This window comes from Adiantum capillus-veneris, chromosome 12 (genome assembly GCF_014529385.1).
Source record: "Adiantum capillus-veneris isolate H3 chromosome 12, ASM1452938v2, whole genome shotgun sequence".
In the NCBI taxonomy this organism is placed as follows: domain Eukaryota; kingdom Viridiplantae; phylum Streptophyta; class Polypodiopsida; order Polypodiales; family Pteridaceae; genus Adiantum; species Adiantum capillus-veneris.
Window position 1 is genome coordinate 34,567,683 of NC_140942.1, and position 19,863 is coordinate 34,587,545.

The window sequence follows — 19,863 nt, forward strand, 5'->3', positions numbered from 1 at the left end:
AGCAGCTACAACTCTACTTTCAAATTTTCATTATAAGAAATCTTCAAAAGATGCTTAGAGTCTCCAAGTCTTTGAAGGAGAAATGTTATGCACAACAACCTGCTCCAATAATGGAACCAAATTAACATACACAACTAGAGGCTCCCCTAGTGTATTTCATTGCTAACCAAGGGGATAAAGTGCCAATGGTAAGGCAACATCCTTAGCCTAAGCCAAGGCTTGGGATAACCACAATTATCATAATTGCTGGTGGACGAATGATTATTGGAAGAATAAATTGCCTCATATTGATTAAAAATGTAGTCCCAGTAATAATTTATTTCTATTGAGGCGGTCCGGGGCGGGCAACAAGAAGAGCAACCTCTAGACACCCTTCAACTTTTCATTCAATAATTTTGACTTTCATTACTCAGATTTGACCTCACCACGTAGAAGAAATAAAGGTCAAGCTAAATCACTAGGCTAAAAGCCTATCATGGTGTGCAAGTGGCCCTTAAACATTAAAAAAGATACATAACCCCAGGAAAACCCCCCTTTCTCTTCTTCTTTCCCCTCACCCGTCCTTTTGCTTGCTTCCCTCCCTCAACTAATTGGTGATGAATCCACCCTTTCTTTTCTTTCCTTGGCCTCCACCCCCCTCAAACCCTTTCCTTATATCACCTGGAAGGGGCCTCCAAGGTGCATTAGATATAGTTGAGAAAATTTGTAGGTGGGATGACACTAAACCCAAATTTTTCTCGTGCACCCGGCTACACAATACTTTTTGTTATTATTCAATAGTCTATTATCTATACTCTTTATGATGGAGCTTGGAAAATTATAGGAAGGGGAGGGCCTACACCCCTGCCTCGGCTTGCTTGTGTTTCCTTTTGGTTGATTTGCATCACGTGTTAATTCAACACTAAAGTTGAGTTGTTGAGTCCCTGCTAGGTTGTCCTCCTTGCTGTAGATGCATAAAAGAGTCTTCAAAGATTGCGTGTAGTCTAGATTCTATGCAACTTCATCCTTTTCCAACGACCTGCAATAGTCAAAATCGTGCACTTGATAGCCTCTTGTCAACTTGTGTGTGTGTGTGTGTGTGTGTGTGTGTGTGTGTGTGTGTGAGAGAGAGAGAGAGAGAGAGAGAGAGGGAGAGAGAGAGACAGCATAGACTGCACAAATCTAGCCTTTTCCAATAACATGTAGATTATAGTAGCCAAAATTGTGCACCTAACAGGTGTATGTGTGTGTATGCACGTGTGTGTTGTGTGTGTGTGTGTGTGTGTGTGTGTGTGTGTGTGTGTGTGTGTGTGTGTGTGTGTGTGTGTGTGTGTGTGTGTGTGTGTGAGAGAGAGAGAGAGAGAGAGAGAGCATCATCGTGTGTGTGTGTGTGTGTGTGTGTGTGTGTGTGAGAGAGAGAGAGAGAGAGAGAGAGAGAGAGAGCTCTGCCACTAGCAAGTAGACAGAGAAAGAGAAAGAGTGAGGTGGGTCACCAAGACCAGGACCAAGGTAGCTGGTGATGATCATGTATGTATGGCAAGCCAAGTGGAGGTGCCGTGAAGTTAAGTAGTAGTAGCTTCGTCGTGAAGCAGAGAGAACCAAGTGAAGGAGTACGAGCAGAAGTGCGACGCGAGAGAGAGTGCGAGAAGAAGAGCACGACGATATGGTGAACTCGCTCTACTGTAATGTGTAGAGCATAGTGAGTTCTTATAAGGTTTTTACAAAAGAATATGTGTACATACCTGGCGGCCCGCCCACTTACCTGGGCGACCACATTGGGCTTTATACCCCAACAACCTCCCACTTAAAGTCCAATGTGGTACTTTAAGTGTGAGAGAAGCTACTATACAAGCTAATATACAAGAGATGTAGAGAAGTGATGTACTACCCTACACCTAACTGCTTGCGAAAATGCGCAAAGCTCTCTGAGGGAAGTCCTTTTGTAAGTAGATCAGCAGGATTTTCTGTGGTGTGAACTTTGACAAGCTGAAGTTGCTTATCCTCGAGCATTTCCCTGATGAAATGATACTTCACATCCACATGCTTTGTCTTTGAGTGATAAACTGGATTGCGAGCCAATTGTATAGCACTTTGACTATCACAATATAACACAGGCATCTCTTCTTTGATTCCTAAATCTGTTACTAGTCGATTAAGCCAAATTGATTCTTTGCATGGCTCTGATGCTGCAACATATTCAGCCTCTGTAGTAGACTGAGTAACAAAATCTTGTAATCTAGAATGCCATGATACTGCTCCACCATCCAATGTAAAGACATACCCTGAGGTAGACCTTCGGTTGTCTAAGTCACCTGCATAATCTGAGTCTGTAAAACCCTTTACACTTAGCTCCTGACTCCCATAGCATATACGCATACTCTTTGTAGCTTTCAGGTATCTCAATATTCCTTTCACTGCCTCCCAATGTTTCTTGCCTGGGTTTGACATGTATCGACTTACTACTCCCACTGCAAATACAATGTCTGGGCGAGTAGCAATCATTGCATACATCAAACTACCCACTGCAGACGCAAATGGAATCTTATCCATTTCAGCCTGTTCTTCCTCAGACACAGGACAATCTTGTTTGCTAAGTTTCACATATGGTGGCAATGGAACACTCAGTGCCTTTCCCTTCTCCATATTGAAACGTTGCAAAACCTTGTCAATATACTCTGTTTGAGATAACCAAATCAACTTCTTTGATCTGTCTCTCTCAATGCGCATACCAAGTATATGACTTGCCTCACCCATGTCTTTCATGTCAAACGATTTTGCCATCTTTGACTTCAAAGCTGAAATTTCTTCCAAGTGCTTGCCAGCAATCAACATGTCATCCACATACAAAATAAGGATCAGCCAACTACCATCCTTAGCCTTCTTTGTATATAGACAGTGATCGAACTCACTACGTTTGTAGCCTTGAGAAAGCATAAACTTGTGGAATTTATGGTACCATGCCCTCGGTGATTGTTTTAAGCCATAAAGACTCTTTAACAACTGGCATACCCAATCTTCCTTGCCTTTCTCAACAAACCCTTCTGGCTGCTGCATGTAAATTTCCACATCTAAATCACCATGCAAGAACGCTGTCTTGACATCCATTTGGTGCAACACCAAATCTAATATGGCAACCAATGCAAGAAAGCATCTCAATGTAGTCATCTTGACCACCGGAGAGAAAACTTCATCAAAGTCAATGCCTTGTTCTTGCTTAAAGCCCTTGGCAACAAGCCTTGCTTTGTACTTTGGCTGACTATCATGAGTGGTGATCTTATACCTGTAAACCCATTTACAAGGTAGAGCCTTTTTGCCCTGTGGTAATTTAACTAGCTTCCATGTCTTGTTTTTATGCAGAGCTGTCATCTCTGACTGCATGGCCAATTGCCAATTCCCAGAGTCCTTCATTTGCACTGCTTCTTTGTAACATGAAGGCTCATTGCAATCAGTCAACATGACATAGTTCATAGATGGAACAAACCTTTCAAGAGGTCGCGTGACACGTCCAGATCTATGCACAATAGGTGGCTCAGGCTCAGCCACAACCTATCCACTCTATCCTGTCCTTGCTCCTCTTGAGCCCTGACATTTTGTCTTGCACGTGCAGGTCCATCTTCTTGGAAGACAACTCTTCTAATCTTCTCAACCCTCTCTGGTTTAGAATGATATTTGGATTCATTAAAGTGAACATCATTGTTGCGGACAACCTTTCTGGATTCGGGATCCCAAAGTCTGTACCCCATCTCACCAGAATTACCATAGCCTAGAAAGATGCATTTTCTACTCTTTGGCTCAAGTTTGTTCCTAAATTCCTTTGCAACGTGAGTATATGCCTCACAACCAAAGACTCTGAGATGCTTGTATGAGGGCATTTTGCCTGACCATACCATCTCTGGCACTAAATCCTTCTGCAAAACCTTGCTAGGAGATCTATTTACAAGATGAACAATTGTTGATACAGCTTCAGCCCAAAACCCATTTGGCAGCTATGCATGAGACAACATACTTCTGACCTTCTCTTGTATGGTCCTATTCATCCTCTCAGCAACACCATTTTGAGGAGGATTGTAAGGAGCAGTAAGTTCACGTTTTATACCTTTTGACTCACAAAAGTCCTGAAAGGCCTTTGAAACATACTCTCCACCATTGTCAGTGCGTAAGCATTTAAGCTTCTTGCCACTCTGATTCTCCACAAGTGTCACAAACGTTTTGAAAACACTAAATGCTTCATCCTTGTGCTTGAGAAAGTAAACCCATACTTTCCTCGAGTAATCATCTATGAATGTCATAAAGTAAGAAGCTCCCCCTAGAGATAGGTTAGGCATAGGTCCACACAAATCACTATGAACAAGTGCCAACTGTGTATCTCTTCTACTGCTTCTATGCTTATGTGGCTGCTGTGTTTGCTTACCATACAGACAATGTTCACAGAATTGAAAATCATTAAATAAAAAGCCAGGCAAATAACCAGAACGAGACAAGATTTCCATTCCCTTCTTGGACATATGTCCTAACCGGCTATGCCACAAAGAAACGTTCGAATGCTCGGTTACATTGATTACATTTAGAGACATTTGATACATAAATCATGTAAAGTCCTCCAGACTTTACTCCATGTGCTACTGTCATAGAACCCTTGGATATCTTCCACATGTTCTGTCCAAAAGTGGTGACGTAGCCAGCATCATCAAGTAAACCTGTGCTGATCAAGCTCTTTGTAATTGCGGGAACATGTCTCACATTCTTCAGCGTGAAAGAAGAGCCATTCTGAAACTTCAATTGAACATCTCCAACACCTAAGATCTCACATGTCTGCCATTGCCTAGCCGAACATGATCTTTAGTGGTCACATAAGAGGTAAACCACTCCTTGTTTGGAGACACATGAAGTGATGCCCCTGAGTCTATAATCCAGTCACTCAGCGCATTTCCATCAGATGCTGTAAGAAGAGCTGAGTCCATTGTATTCTTCAAGAAGTAGATGTCTCCTGACACTAGACTGTCATCCTCTGCAACAGTGTTTGTCACATTTATTTCTTGAATCTTCACTGAGGACTTGTTCTTCTCACCATGGTCTTCAGCTTTCTCTTTGCCTTTTTCTGCTTTCCATTCTCTGCAGTCTCTTTTCATGTGACCCTTCTTGCCACAATGGTAGCATTCTATGTCATTCTTGCCTTTAGCACTGCGGGACTTGCTATGAGACCAATTCCTCTTTCCACCTTTGTACTTTTCTTTGGTCCTTCCCCTGACAACTAAGGCTGTTCCTTTGCCTTTGTCCATTGTCTTTCTATTGGTTTCTTCAGTAAGCAGACTTCCTTCTACACCTGCTATGTTCAAACCATCTGGAGGTGCAAAATTACTCAAAGCTATGCGAAAAGTGTCCCAACTTTCTGGCAATGTGATCAACAGGAACATAGCTATAACAGGCTCATCAAACTTGACACCTTGAGCTAACAGCTGACTATAGATTGTGTTGAATTCATTCAGATGATTGGACATAGGTGTCCCTTCTTTCATCTTCAAGTCAACAATCTTATTAAGCCAGTATACCCGTGAAGCTGCACTCTGCTTCTCATAAAGATCACTCAGCTTTAACCATGCTTGATAAGCCGACATCTCGTCTGCTACATTGAAGTAAACGCTTTCTACCAAAGTCAGCATAATGGTAGAAAGTTCCAATTCATCCATTTCGCTCCATTCATCTTCGTCCATATCTTCTGGTTTTATCCCATTGAGCTTTATAGGTTTTATCTGCTTCTTTTGTACCAACACGTGCCAAATCTGCTTCTTCCACAATGGGAAATTGGTTCCATCCAGCTTCTTGATATTGTAAAGAGTAGTGTCCTGTGATCCAACCATAGCTAGGCTTCACAGTAGTTTACTTTCCTGGGAAAAATTCTGCAGAGTTTCCCCTGTAAACTGACCTCCGAACCAATATCAACCTGTCAAATGAACCAAGAAAGCTTCAGATTCTGCAGAAATTTTGGCAGACTCTCCTTTGTAAAATGGCTCTGGTGTACTAACAACAAACCAAAAAACAGCTCAAAAACACTGTCTCTGACTGTCCTGTCACTGTCCTGTAAGCATAGACTGCGACAATGCCTCAACGGCATTAAAGCAAAGATGCAATCCCAACTGTCTAACTCACAGTCAATACATCCTAGCTGCCTATCTAAGGGTGCTCGAGGGATCGCTCCAAGACCTGTATCACCGAAAGGATCTCAACACTCGAGAATCCCCTAGCTCAATAAAACCTCACTCGACCCTCAACAAAGGGTGCAGTAAATCTGACAGTACATAGACTTCCCACAAAGTCATACATCCACAAATTTCCCACTGTATGTTGTAACCGCTGCGGCGGTTGTTTGCTGCGTGACTCACAGCCAGCAAACCCTCAACAGACATACATCATCTCTGACAATACATCCCATGTGGAAGTACCTGCAATGTCAGGATGAAATCTGGAATATCAAGCAGCAAACACAAGCTACCTGATGAACTAGTGGATGTCGCCTACAGTCTGTGTGTAGATGCGCCCGTGTCGTATGTGACACGCCTCCAAGAACTGTGAGCCATCCTTCGATGTGTAGACAGCCACAAATCAACACTCTAGGAGTGTCGATATCCTCAGCACCTGCAGTCGTAGGCCGAAAACCCCAAATTTGCAGAGTCGGCGGATCTGCACCCGCTGAGACCACGTAGTCGAAAATGGCTTGCGCAGAACTTTGTCAAAGCCGAACGGTGACCGAGATGACCTCAGAATGAAATTCTGAGCACACCAAGTCCTACGGGTTTTCCCACAAGATTTGGGTCCGTGTCTTTTCCTGTCGAATTTCACTCCAATCTGAGCTGGTGACTCTAGCCTCCTACAGTGCTGCCCCGAGCCTCGATCTGAGCTCTGATACCAGTTGAAGGAGTACGAGCGGAAGTGCGACGCGAGAGAGAGTGCGAGAAGAAGAGCACGACGATATGGTGAACTCGCTCTACTGTAATGTGTAGAGCATAGTGAGTTCTTATTAGGTTTTTACAGAAGAATATGTGTACATACCTGGCGGCCCGCCCACTTACTTGGGCGACCACATTGGGCTTTATACCCCAACAGCAAGGGATAGGCATCGCCCACTAGTGGTGAGTGCTTGGTAGTAGCATATGGGTTTGCTCGAGCTAGTGAGTGTTGAGGTTGGTAGCAAAACAGGGTAGTGAGCTAATGGCTTAGGTGGGAGCAAGAGAGGAGGGGGGGGGGGGGGGGGGGGGGGGGGGGGGGGGGGTCACTATGTATCAATTGCGTATATCACGTGCATTCAAGAATTATTTATAACACTCCTTATCTGTGAATCTTTCACAAATAAAATATACCCTTTTCTTATTCAATATGTTTTTTTTTTTTCAATTCCATTTGATGGTACCCTTTTGTATGTAAAAATGTGAGAAAAAATAAATCGTAATAAACCCTTCTACTGCACTCACGTGATAGTCACATAATTATTAAGTGAACCCCCCGAGGGTGGAAGCAGCTCCATCCATGACTCGATAGATTGTGTGTGTGTGTGTGTGTGTGTGTGTGTGTGTGTGTGTGTGTGTGTGTGTGTGTGTGTGTGTGTGTGTGTGTGTGTGTGTGTGTGTGTGTGAGAGAGAGAGAGAGAGAGAGAGAGAGGATCCTATTTGCATGTCCAAACCTGGGAGGCGCATTCTTCTCCATGCACTCTCCCGCCCTCCCATCATCAGCGATGACACTTCCTTGTACATTAGAGCATTGTGGGGGTCGATGTGTGAACAAATATTTATCTATAAGTTTGGTGGTGGTGCAACAATTGTAAGCAAAAAATCAAGAAATTGTAGATGTTTTACATATATACCCTGATGTGACACTGTTTGGGCAAGGGTGACCCTGTTTGCAATAAAAAATGGGACTTTGATTGTTTTCTTCAGTGTCATTACTTTACTTCCTCAAATTGCATTGGAAGTAGTTCTTTGGTAGCATCCTTGGCGGTGCGTTGCTCATTACCACAATTGTTTCTAGCATCGTGGCCCTTCTGACTTGAAAGGTTAGCTAGGATCCCAAATTCACCATCTTCAGGAGAAAGAAACCCAAAATTCTTGATGAGTAATGCGTTCACTCCACTTGTTGTAAATGAAATCATTTGTGGATGGACAACTTCAAAATGGGGGTCCCGTGTTGGAGGATGTCCCTTACAAACAAACAAGAAAGCTCCATCCTTTTGATTGCTTGAGAAGCACAAGCATCTCCTGAGGGATTTGTGAGATTGGATCTCATTTGTTTTATCCAAGATGTATTTTAATTGCTCATGTCTGTGTGGTCTTGATTGCAGTTTTTATAAATGAGAGGTGTACTTGCAGGAGGCTATATGTTACATGTTTGTATACATGACATACTACATTTATTTGGATGGTTGAGCCATCACATAGCTACCAAATTGGAGTCCTTGATAATGAAAGGTGAGGCCTTGTTTTTTCAATGGCCTTATGCTCTCAATTAATGTGTGCATGGTGTACATCTTTGAAGAATATTTGTTAGGCCAATGGTAGGACCTAGCAGTAGGCCAAAGGCTAGCGACTAAATGGCTTAGTGCAGCTAGGATCCGAGGGCCAAGCATAAGTTAAGGGGTCCTACTTGCAAGGGCCAAGGGCGATAAGTAGGGAGGTTGGGAGGAGAACGATATGCTAGTCCACCCTTTAATCTTACATTGGTATCAGAGCTCAGGGGAGGAAGGGGCTATGGAGGAAGGGGGAGCTGAATGTCTTAGTGCGGCTAGGATCCAAGGGCCAGGCATACGTTAAGGGGTCCTACTTGCAAGGGATGAGGTCTATAAGTAGGGAGGTTGGGAGGAGAACAATATGCCAGTCCACCCTTTGGTCTTACATTGGTGTCACAACTCAGGGGAGGGAGGGGCTATGGAGGAAGGAGGAACCTTGCATGCCTTTGCAAGGTGTTTCATGATCTCTCTCTCTCTCTCTCTCTCTCTCTCTCTCTCTCTCTCTCTCTGCCGTTTTTTGACCTAGTAGACAGCAGTTCACTCTTTTGACCATAACTCCGATTTAGGTGATCTATAGCCTCAATCGAAGAGCACGAAGCCCTCTACGCATTGATGTAAAGACATAATTTTTCTGTGTAATGAAAGGCTTTGCTGTAATAGCATCTCAGAACTGAAAAAACTGTCAAAACTTTGCATTTTTGTTGCCGACTTGAAGGCAATGTCAGACAAAACTCGCAAGGGTGGAAAAGCCACACTCGCCATGGAGAATGATGCAAAATCTCCAAGGAATTTGGATGCTAATCCAACCACATCATCTACAACAACGGAAGCAATGATCATGGCTTACTTGATCTCGTTACAAGAAACCGTCAACAAACAAGGTGAAGAGTTGCGCACACTTGCAATGGAGAATGGTACTTTAAGAGTTCTCATTGTGGAGAATGAGCACCTCAAGAAGCTTCTTGAAATGCAAACAACACGCTTGATGCATCTTGAGAATTAAGTTCAAGAATATAAACGCTCTCTTGTTGATATGAATGTATTGAAAGAGCGCTTGAGCAAAGTTGAGAGTGATCATGTATTGAAAGAGGAAACAATAGATACAATACGACATGATGTATGTGAGATGAGAAATGCATCCAAATCATGGGCTGATATATATAAGGATAATGTGGTTTCTACATCTCCTATCACGCAAGCCGTTGTCCAAGCAAAGAATGTAGAGAATGTGGACACTCAAGAATTGCACGAACGACAAAAACGCTCAAAGAACATCGTCATTCGTGGAATCAAGGAGGAAAGCATGGAAACACCCCAATCTCTTGCAGTTGCTATTGAAGAGTTTTGTTGCTACACACTTTGGCATGTCAGGAATCATGGCTTATGGTGCACATCGAGTTGGAAAACAAGGAGTCCCTCGCTCGGGAGAAAGACCTATTGCATGTACCATGGCTGATGAGGTAAAGAGAAAGATCATCCTTGACAATGGTTGGATCTACCTCAAAGGAACAGGTTGTAATGTATATGAGGATCGCACTCTTATGCAACAAAATGTACGTCGCAAAGCAGATGAGGAAAGAAGCAAGAAGGTTAAGGTATCACCTCAAGAAGAAAAGCCACTTAAGGAGGATGCAAGTCCACCCAACAAATAGGGACACATGATCTATGAGACCAACTCACGCTTGCGAATAAGCTTTTGGAATTGTAACGGGTATCCATGGAATGCGGGAATTGGCATTGATGAGCTTACCAATGATTCCAATGTGATACTTCTTGTCGAAACATGGGAGCATGATGCGTGACGAATTCTTGGATTTGACAAATACGATGTGCATTCTTTGATGTGGGCCAAAAATGCAAAGCAACGAAGAGGCCAAGGAGGCGTAGCATGTATGACCAAAAAGGGTTTGAAATATGTTTCCATTGTCAAAGAAGATAAGTATAAACGCTACTTATGGCTGAAAATCAGCCCACCAAATGGTCGAGTCATGTTTGTGGCCGGTTTCTACATTCCTCACTATGACTCCAACTTTTATGCTTGCTTGAATATGGATAGAGATCAGTCCTTTGTTGAACTAGAGGAGGACATTGCTCATTACAAGGATCAAGGTAAAGTCATTGTTTTTGGAGACATGAATGCTCGCACAAATATGTTACAACACGACACACAACAAGTAGACATGCGGCATGTCTCAAGAAGAATGGATGACTCATATATGTATAATCGAAGTTCTAATGATGCAAAAGAAGTGGATCACTATGGAAAGTCACTTCTACATATGTGCAATAGTACCGGAATACTCATTGCAAATGGTGTATCTCTATGGCAAGGCACCAATGACTTTACATGTAGAAAGTACAACGGTGCTAGCGTGATTGACTATATGTTGTTCTCAGAAGCCACTCTAGAATGCATACAAAGCTTTACACTTGGTGAATGGAATCTGGAATCGGATCATAGGATGTTGTGTATTGACTTCAAGTGTGGTAAACGGCCCGAGCATGTAGCCTCCAATCATGATGTGAATCATTTGTACCTACGTCTAGACTTCAAACGAGCACTTATATATGCTGATATGGTGGACCAACACTACAAGAGGTTGTGTGCTCTTGTGAAGCTGTTAGCGACGAAAATACACAAGGTTTTTATAACCCCCGGCGTCGCTAAAACCGTCGCTAATAGCGTCGCTATATGTGTCGCTATAGGCATCGCTATAAGCGTCGCTATTTAGAGACGCTCATAGCGACGGTCATAGCGACGGTTATAGCGATGTTTACACAGAAGTCTATAGCGACGCTCATAGCGACGCTACAGAGCCATAAATAGCGACGGTTATAGCGACGCCCGAGAGAAATTCTTTTTGGTGACAGGGCATTGAATGCCCTGCCACCCATCAACCATATTGTACTTGATTCACTTTTTTAAAAAAGTGCAAGGGTAGATAATAGACCCAAAATAGTCACCCACAAGACGCATTGTTTGCAAAATTGACAAGCGTAAAATTGACAATTGTACACATCATAGGCAAAATGAATTGATTGGCAAATGTAATAATGACAATTGTACAACATCATAGGCATAAAGAATTGATTGGCAAAATGAACTGCGGTGACAAATGTAATAATATACATGGTTCAAAAAGACGTATAAAATCCGTCTCATGATACATAAGCTATGAGAAACCCTAAACTAATGCTATCTAGCTACGGCTAAACTGACGTCGTCTAGTCAGACGTCTCATCGCGTCCAAGTGGCGTATCTGTCGGATTCTGCAAAAAAAGACAATAAGACAGCTTTCAGTAAGTATAAACATATAACGACATTTATAAAACAATACAAAAAATAGAAAAGAGTAAACCCTAATACTAACCGTGCCGCCGCGAGAACTGAGAATGTCTATCAGGGCGTTTAAGCCCTTCCTGCCTGCGTACTCACGCTCGTACGGTGTGGGATCACGTCCTGTCATCGACCACTGTCAAAACATACAAAGAATTCATTATGTTAGAATTAAAAAACTCATAAACCCTAAACTATCGAACATAAAGAGCAATGCGAAAACACTTACAAAATCGGCCTCAAATGATGCCCATCCACCGCTCCCCAAGTGGTGCGAGCTCCCTGCCTCTACTCGCGCTCTGGCTGCATCCTTTTGTTGCTTCCACTTGTCGGGATTCTCGCGCGCTGCTTTCTTCGCAATCTTCCAATCTTCTTTGGCCAGCCAATCTGGCCTATTCCACCCATGCTTGATTGCTTTTTGCACTTCGGAACGCTTGTGTTTGCAGTATTTGCGCATTCGAATCTTCATCAGGTCTTCATTGAAGCGCTGATCCCGTGTTGGAACGGGAAACTCATCATGAAGTATGCTGATGACTCTGTTTTTTAAATCACTTCGCACTTCACTCCATTTGTTTAGTATGTAGTGTCTAAACAGCTGAGAGCAAAGACCACGCATGCGCGAGATCACCTTCTTGCCGTCATCATCCATGATGATGCCGCCGCTGAAGTCGACGGAGTAAGGCAAGCCCTCTGGCCGGTGACGCGTGAACCTGGGTGTCCCGGTAGGGGTCTCTAGCGGCGTGTCGATGGGGGTACGGACGTCAGGTGTCTCCACCGGCGTCTGGGCCCCGAAGCGAGGAGTGTCGAGTGGGGTGGCTCCTAGCGGAGTAGGTAGAGGTGCGTAGCTGCTAGGAACAGTCAGCCGTGCAAAACCTGGCGTAGATGGCGATGATGTGGCTGGTGTGGGGGCGGGCAAAGAAGGGGAGGGTAAAGAGCCTCACATTCTCTAGTCATGTCCAATCCCCGCACACCTCGGTCTAGAGGTGCACGGAGATCAGAACCACCGGGTTATAATCTCGTCTTTATTGGTCAATACCTATATTTGTGGGTACAAGAAATCTACAGACCCACGTCTACATGATACTGCATGTAGTGGACAAAACCCCTTTGCCTCTTCTCTAGCTGTAGCACTTCACAGCATCTTAACATCTTTTCACAGTAGATCTTTTCACTGTTCGTCTAACTCTAAACCCTAAACCGTAAGTAATTCTTGCGTGGACTCGATCTAACGTAAATAAGCGTAAATCTAAATAAACGTAAATCTAATTTAACGTAAGTCTACATCTAACCTAATCTTTAACGTCTTTTGGGATAGTTTCCTACGACGTTAAAACTCTCTTCTTCTTGTGTGTGTGTGTGTGTGTGTGTGTGTGTGGGTAAACCTAAATAAACCTAAGTCTAATCTAATATAACATAAATCTAAATCTAACGTAAATTATGTTATATTAAAAACAAAGAACTAAAATAACAGGGATTATAAGAACCTTAAAACTGATTTAACACATAATTTTTCACATAACTCGGCAAGAGTTGGCATTCTCATCACTAAAGATGTGAGAGTTAACTTCCGGCGGTGACACTGCCTCATCTCCATCCACATCTGACGACAGCAATTGGCCCTTTAGACCGTTCTTGCTCTTGTTACTAACTTTGAAGTTGCTGTTGAATGACTAGAGGTTGTCTAGATGGTCATTGTGTCGGGGATGTAGTGCCTCTTGCCGCCCTGAAGATCCACCTTCTTCCCTATCTTCTGAAGACATTTCACCAGTACTTTTGGATCGACGGAGCCCACCATGAGTGAAGGCAGCAATACCCTATATTCCATTGAGGGCTTTCTTCACCCGCTTCATGCAGGCATCGCAGTCTATGGAGACCTAAATCTAATCTAATATAACGTAAATCTAAATCTAGCGTAAATAAACGTAAGTCTAATTAAAAATAAACCTAAATCTAATCTAATTTAACTTAAATAAACCTAAATCTAATTTAACGTAAGTCTACATCTAACCTAATCTTTAACGTCTTTTAGGATAGTTTCCTACGACATTATAACTCTCTCTTCTTGTGTGTGTGCGCGTGTGTGGATGTGTGTGCCAATAAAAAGAGATAAATGGTATTACCTTTCTATCACCCATGCCAAGTATGATAGATTGGTTATGCCATTTCCCTCTTGAATAATAGGTCTTGAGTTCAACTCCTCGTCGGCTAGATCTTTAGGTCTTTTAATTTTAATTAGTTTCCTACGACGTTAAATTAGTTTCTCTCTCTTTCTCTCTCAATGTGTGTGCGTTTTTTTGTTTATGCATGTTTTCTCTCTCTTTTCCTCTCTCAATGTGTGCGTTTTTTGTTTATGCATGTTCTCTCTCTCTTTTCCTCTCTCAATGTGTGCGTTTTTTGTTTATGCATTCTCTCTCTCTCTTTTTCTCTCTCAATGTGTGTGTGCATTCTTTGTTTATGTATGTGTGTGTGCGTTTTTTTTTATGTTTGTACTCTCTCTCTCTCTCTCTCTCTCTCTCTCTCAAAAACACTGTGTATGTGTGTATGTGTGTGTGTGTGTGAGAGAGAGAGAGAGGGAGAGAGAAAGAGGGGAAGGGAACATGAGAGTGAGGAGAGGGAAGGAGCATACCTTGCTCTCCTTCCTCTCCTCGTGTGTGTGTGTGTGTGTGTGGAGAAGAAAGAGAGAGAGAGAGAGAGAGAGAGAGAGAGCGTTACCTGCTCCTTGCTTGAGGGCGCCGAAAAACTCAGATCTGAGATCTGAGTTTTTGGGCGCTCTCTGTTATTTTTTTTAGCCCAGTCGGCGTCGCTATGAGCGTCGCAAATTTCTTTGTAAATTTGCGACGCTCATAGCGACGCCGGGAAAAAAAAATTTGAGCGTCGCTGTGTGAGCATCGCTAATATGAATAGCCTCTTGTAGTGCAAATGTTAAGCATGATAGAGCATCAAGAGAGCCCAACATTAGAATGCAAGTGGAAAGTTTTCAAAGAAGTAATTTTCTCTTGTGCGAAGGAATGCTTTTCGGTGAAACACATGTCTTGCAAAAGGTCTAAGAAGGGTAGCACCAAGAAGAAATGGTTTGACATGGAATGTAGTCACGCCCGAAAACACTTGCTAAGATTGGATGCAATCAAAGACAAGGAAGTTTACTTGGAATGTTCACACACATACAAAGCACTTGTTCAAAAGAAGAGGAGAAGGTGGGAAGTCGAAAAACAACTTCTTTTAGCACAAGAGAAAGCACATGCATGTGGCAAGTTTTGGCAAAATCTAAAAGGCAAGCGCGTTGAGAGCTTTGGTGACTTGACTCTTGAGGATATGTATATGCATTGTAAGAACCTCTATGAGAAACGCAATGTTGATAAGATGGAGTGTTGTAGCTCCCTTCCGTTTATGTCTCCCTTCTTTACCATTGAAGATGTATGCCGCGCGCTTGAGAAACTTGTTACTCGCAAGGCAGGTGACCTTCAAGGTGTCAAGGCTGAAATGATTAAATGGACAAGCAAGAAAACACGATATTGGATATGCGATATGTTTAACCTTGCACTTCAGTATGGCATGCCTCATGATTGGAGTGCAAATTGGATCAAACCTTTGCACAAAGGAGGAGATGTAAACAATGTGAACAACTATCGCACTATAATGGTTGGTTCTTTAATGGAAAAGTTATTTGGATGTATCATGGAGATGAAGATAAGTGAATGGGCTAAAAACAATGGCAAACGTGCAGTTGGCCAAGTAGGTTTTCGAAAGCATCATAGCACTATTGATCACCTTGTCACTCTTCGAGTTCTTATGGAAGCGTCTCGATTGAAAGGAAAAAAGTTGTATTCTTGCTTTGTGGATTTCAAGAAAGCTTTTGACATGGTACCGCGAGGAACTCTTTGGAGACATATGCAAAGCCTTCAAGTGCCGAGAGAATTTATGCATGCAGTCTTTCGCATCTACCAAAAAGTGATATGTCGATTACGTATGGGAGATGGAATTTCAAAAAAATTTGCAAGCACTATTGGTGTCAAACAAGGATGCCCACTTTCCCCAACCCTCTTTGGGCTACTCATTGATGAATTGGAATGCATGGTTCTTGACTTTATGCAGCAAGAAGGCATAGAAGAGGTTAAGATTGGAAATGCGGTGATCATGCTTTTGCTTTATGCCAATGATGTAGTGCTCTTGGCACATACCTTAGAAGATGCACAAAAGCTTATGAGTGTCTTGGAATGCTTTTGCCTACATAGCGGGCTGATCGTGAATGGATCCAAAACCAAGGTTATGCTTGTAAAGACCCTCAATGATGAAAATCCATGCATTGTATATAACAATGAGAAACTTGAAGTGGTAGATCACTTCAAGTACCTTGGCCTTGAGGTTCCATCCAATCATAAATGGAAGGATTGTGCAATGCGTCGCTTGGAAGCCGAAAAGAGGGCCTATTATGCATTTGAGAACATGTGCAATGCAGGAGAGATTCAGTGTTGGGCTCTCAAAAAGTACCTCTTTGACACATTGGTGACACCAGTGCTTCTTTATGGAATGGAGGTGTGGGGTGGAAGCATCGGGAAGTCTACTTGGAAAGAGTTTGAGAATGTCCAAAAGCGTTTTCTCACCAACTTTCTCCAAGTGAAGACACAAACACCCTACATGCTCTTACTTCTTGGGTCCGGATTGCTTCCCATTGAGGTCTTGGGCATGCAAAGGGTTGTGGAGTACATGCGTAAGACACAACGTAGCCCTTTGCATCGACTTTCTAGAATCGCATATGAAGCAAGTCAAATGGTTCAGAAGACATGCAAGAGCAAAATACTAAGTTCGGGGTGGATGCTTGATATCAAGAAATGGTTTGGAAGATGGGATGCATGTCAATTGGTCAAGGATGCGTCGATCGACTCCCAAGTTAATGAGGCCTTCTTACAACGCCAATGTATCATGGCTTGGGAGAAATCCGGAGGTTCTCGCTTCAGCCATTACACCACACACGTTGCCCCAAACTACAAATCTCTCTTCTTCTCGGAACGAGGTAACCGAACCCATTCCTACATCCTTGAGCCCATCCCGTTGAGTGCGATCCGCACCATTGCCTCCATTCGTCTTAGCTCCCATTCTCTACGCTGCGAGATAGGACGTTGGGGCACTGGTGAGGAGTGTCATCGACTTTGCACCTTATGCCCTCGTCAAGTGCGAGAGAGTGAGTACCACACACTACTTGAGTGCTCAGCTTTTGACCACATTAGGTCCTCTTTTCCCCATATATTCAGCCATGATCTCTCCCTACATACCTTCCTCTCCCAACCACGATGTGGACTCTCTATTGCGACGCTCATTTCAGCCATTTTTGAGCATCGAGAGTCACTTATGAACTCCACTCACACCACGTGACATGTTCATTTGGTCCCATAGGTCATATTTGACCTCCCAGGACGATAATAGAACTATCTATCTATCTCTCTCTCTCTCTCTCTCTTCCATAGAGACAGGCATCGGCAAGATCCCTTGGAAGAAGGAGCAGCCAAGGTCGAAGACGACCATGTGCAGATCCGCTTAGAGATGGGAGGGATAAGGCCTCAATCTCCATAGTTCTGCTTGTGTGAGGGCTCAACGAGGTCGCAAGGCCCTACTAAGAAACTCTCAACGTAGCGGAAAGATACAGGGAGCAAAGCATTGGCATCTCTCTCTCTCGTTTTCCTTGCAGCGCACACAGCAGCCCGCCATGGCTCAACCTTGAGTTTTATTTTTCATACACAAGTGCCCAACCTTGGCCCTTTCATTAAACCCTAAGAAAGGGTGCATGCCCACCCGGGCACACACCACTCAAGATCTTAGGATCTCGATTAGCCAAGCTCGGCAATACGAGGCCAGTGAGCTTCGAAGTTGCACGAAGCATGTGCCAGCAGCACAGGCTGCAAATTTGTTAGCACAAGAATTATGTCGAGAAGAAGCCATCACTTTTGTTATTTCAAATTGGTTACCATATGGGATCCACAATGAAGAATTCTACAAATTGCATTCGGCAAGGTTCCAAGCAAGGCTGCTAGGCAAAGACGATGTCGATTCTCAGTTCAAGGTTCATGGAAGCTCAAACATCCCAACTAGACGATCAAGACAACAGTTTATACAAGTGAATTATGACGTAAGAAATCAATTTTGATTGTGTTTGCTAAATTTTTCAAGTACATGCTGAATGGTATGGCATGCAAGAGCTATGTGTGATGCCATGATTAAAAAAAAATATCTCCTTGTGCTATATAAGCCCTCATAATACAAGCAAGGCTTGTACATGTGAACGTTACTCACATCAACGAGCAAAGATGGGTTTAATACCCACAATTTGGCAAGACACCTTTATGCAGGCTTCCTACAGTAAAGCAAGTACCAGCACGATTTGTGGCTTGTAAGATACAAGTATTCGGCAAGGCCAATTAGTAGTTTTAATTCAAAAAGCCCACAGATCTCCTTCTTTCTAATTTTGAGTTCTAGATTTTCTCGAGCATGGCTCCTCAACAACTTTTTTGGACTCAATGCATTCAACACCATCTATGGAGTAGGACTCTGTATGTGGCTACCCATGAGCAAGGCTTGTGTATTGTCTTACAATTTTCAAAATGTTTGAAGCTTGTATCCCCGACCTAGTGTCAAGGAAGTAACAAGCCACTTAAATCTACGAAAAAGCAAGGCTTTAAAGAGAAAGGATCTGTACCTCTGTATATGCATTGGGTTCATGGTCATTCCATCACATTTATAGCTTGCCACAATGCGGGCAACACCCGTACATAAAGCACATTGATTTCATCAGCTATGCTATGATTTCCAATGCCAAGGGTAGTGGTTACAAAAAACGGCAAGTATGTTAGCTTTGAGTTTTCAATTCTGAACTTATTTATGTTTGCATGACTTTCTACGATGCCCACTTGACAAGCACATGTTGCTTTGCTCAAGAAGTGTTTGGCATTTAGATGATATTTGATAGCTAAGTTTTTGCAGCTATCTCTTTCACTATTGAGCACTCACATGAGTCTCAATAAGTTGTATTTTGGCAAGGCCAATTTTTTATGCAAGCTCGACAATGTCGACTCCTTTTTGCTTGCCATTTGGGTGTCAACAAGCATACATGTTTGCTATGAGCACTGAGGATCAGCTCTCTCTCGACTCTCATTGATTTGATGGACTTCTAGAAAGCAAGGCTTCACTTTAAGATATACTGAATCCAATACCTCTATCAGATTTTACCTCATGAAAGGGAAAATATGATACTACACTAACTCACTCGAGCAATACACTAACTCACTCAAGCAGTACATATGGCTATGAGCCAGATTCGAGCAAATTACCAAAAACTTGGCCACTAGTGGGCGACAAGGTTAGTACATGTCAAGTTATGTTTGTTTTGTCTATTTTTTACTTTTCACTTTGCAACAACAGATCTCTGCTCTGCAAAGCAAAGTACTTGGGCAGACTCCATACGAAGCCGTTGTACAATGCTTTGCAAGATTTCATGTGAAGCAAGGCTTCTCTTATGTGCAAAGGTATTATTGATTGATCTTAGTTCAACAATCATGACACGTATCTTTAGCACTACGTGGATATAAGCTCACATTTTATGCAACATTGCACTGTTATGTATCCATGCTAGTGTAATCGTGCAAGGCACGTATACCAGGGGCTCACATGGTTGAGACTTTCATTGAATCCAAGGGCTTATTATTCTATTTTTTTGAGATGTATTCATGGCCTACTAGTACGATGGACGTATGACACTCCATCATTGTATACACTTCCGTTATAGCACTAGCTACTCTGTCAAAGACGTCCTCAGTTATGGGTGTTTTTAAACATTTTTTCCATATGTGAATTATCGTACCTCTCTTTACAAGAGCGTTGTACACACACACTGTTGCATGCTTATAGGATAAGCTATGACACAGACATGGTCTACAGTGCAGCATATGCAAGGGATATACAACACATTAGAATAAGGGGGATTTTCCTCAGCCCAGCATTCTCTCTCTTTCCAAATTCTATGCGGAAAAGGTGAAACTAGGCATGATTTTAATGAAACCTTTCT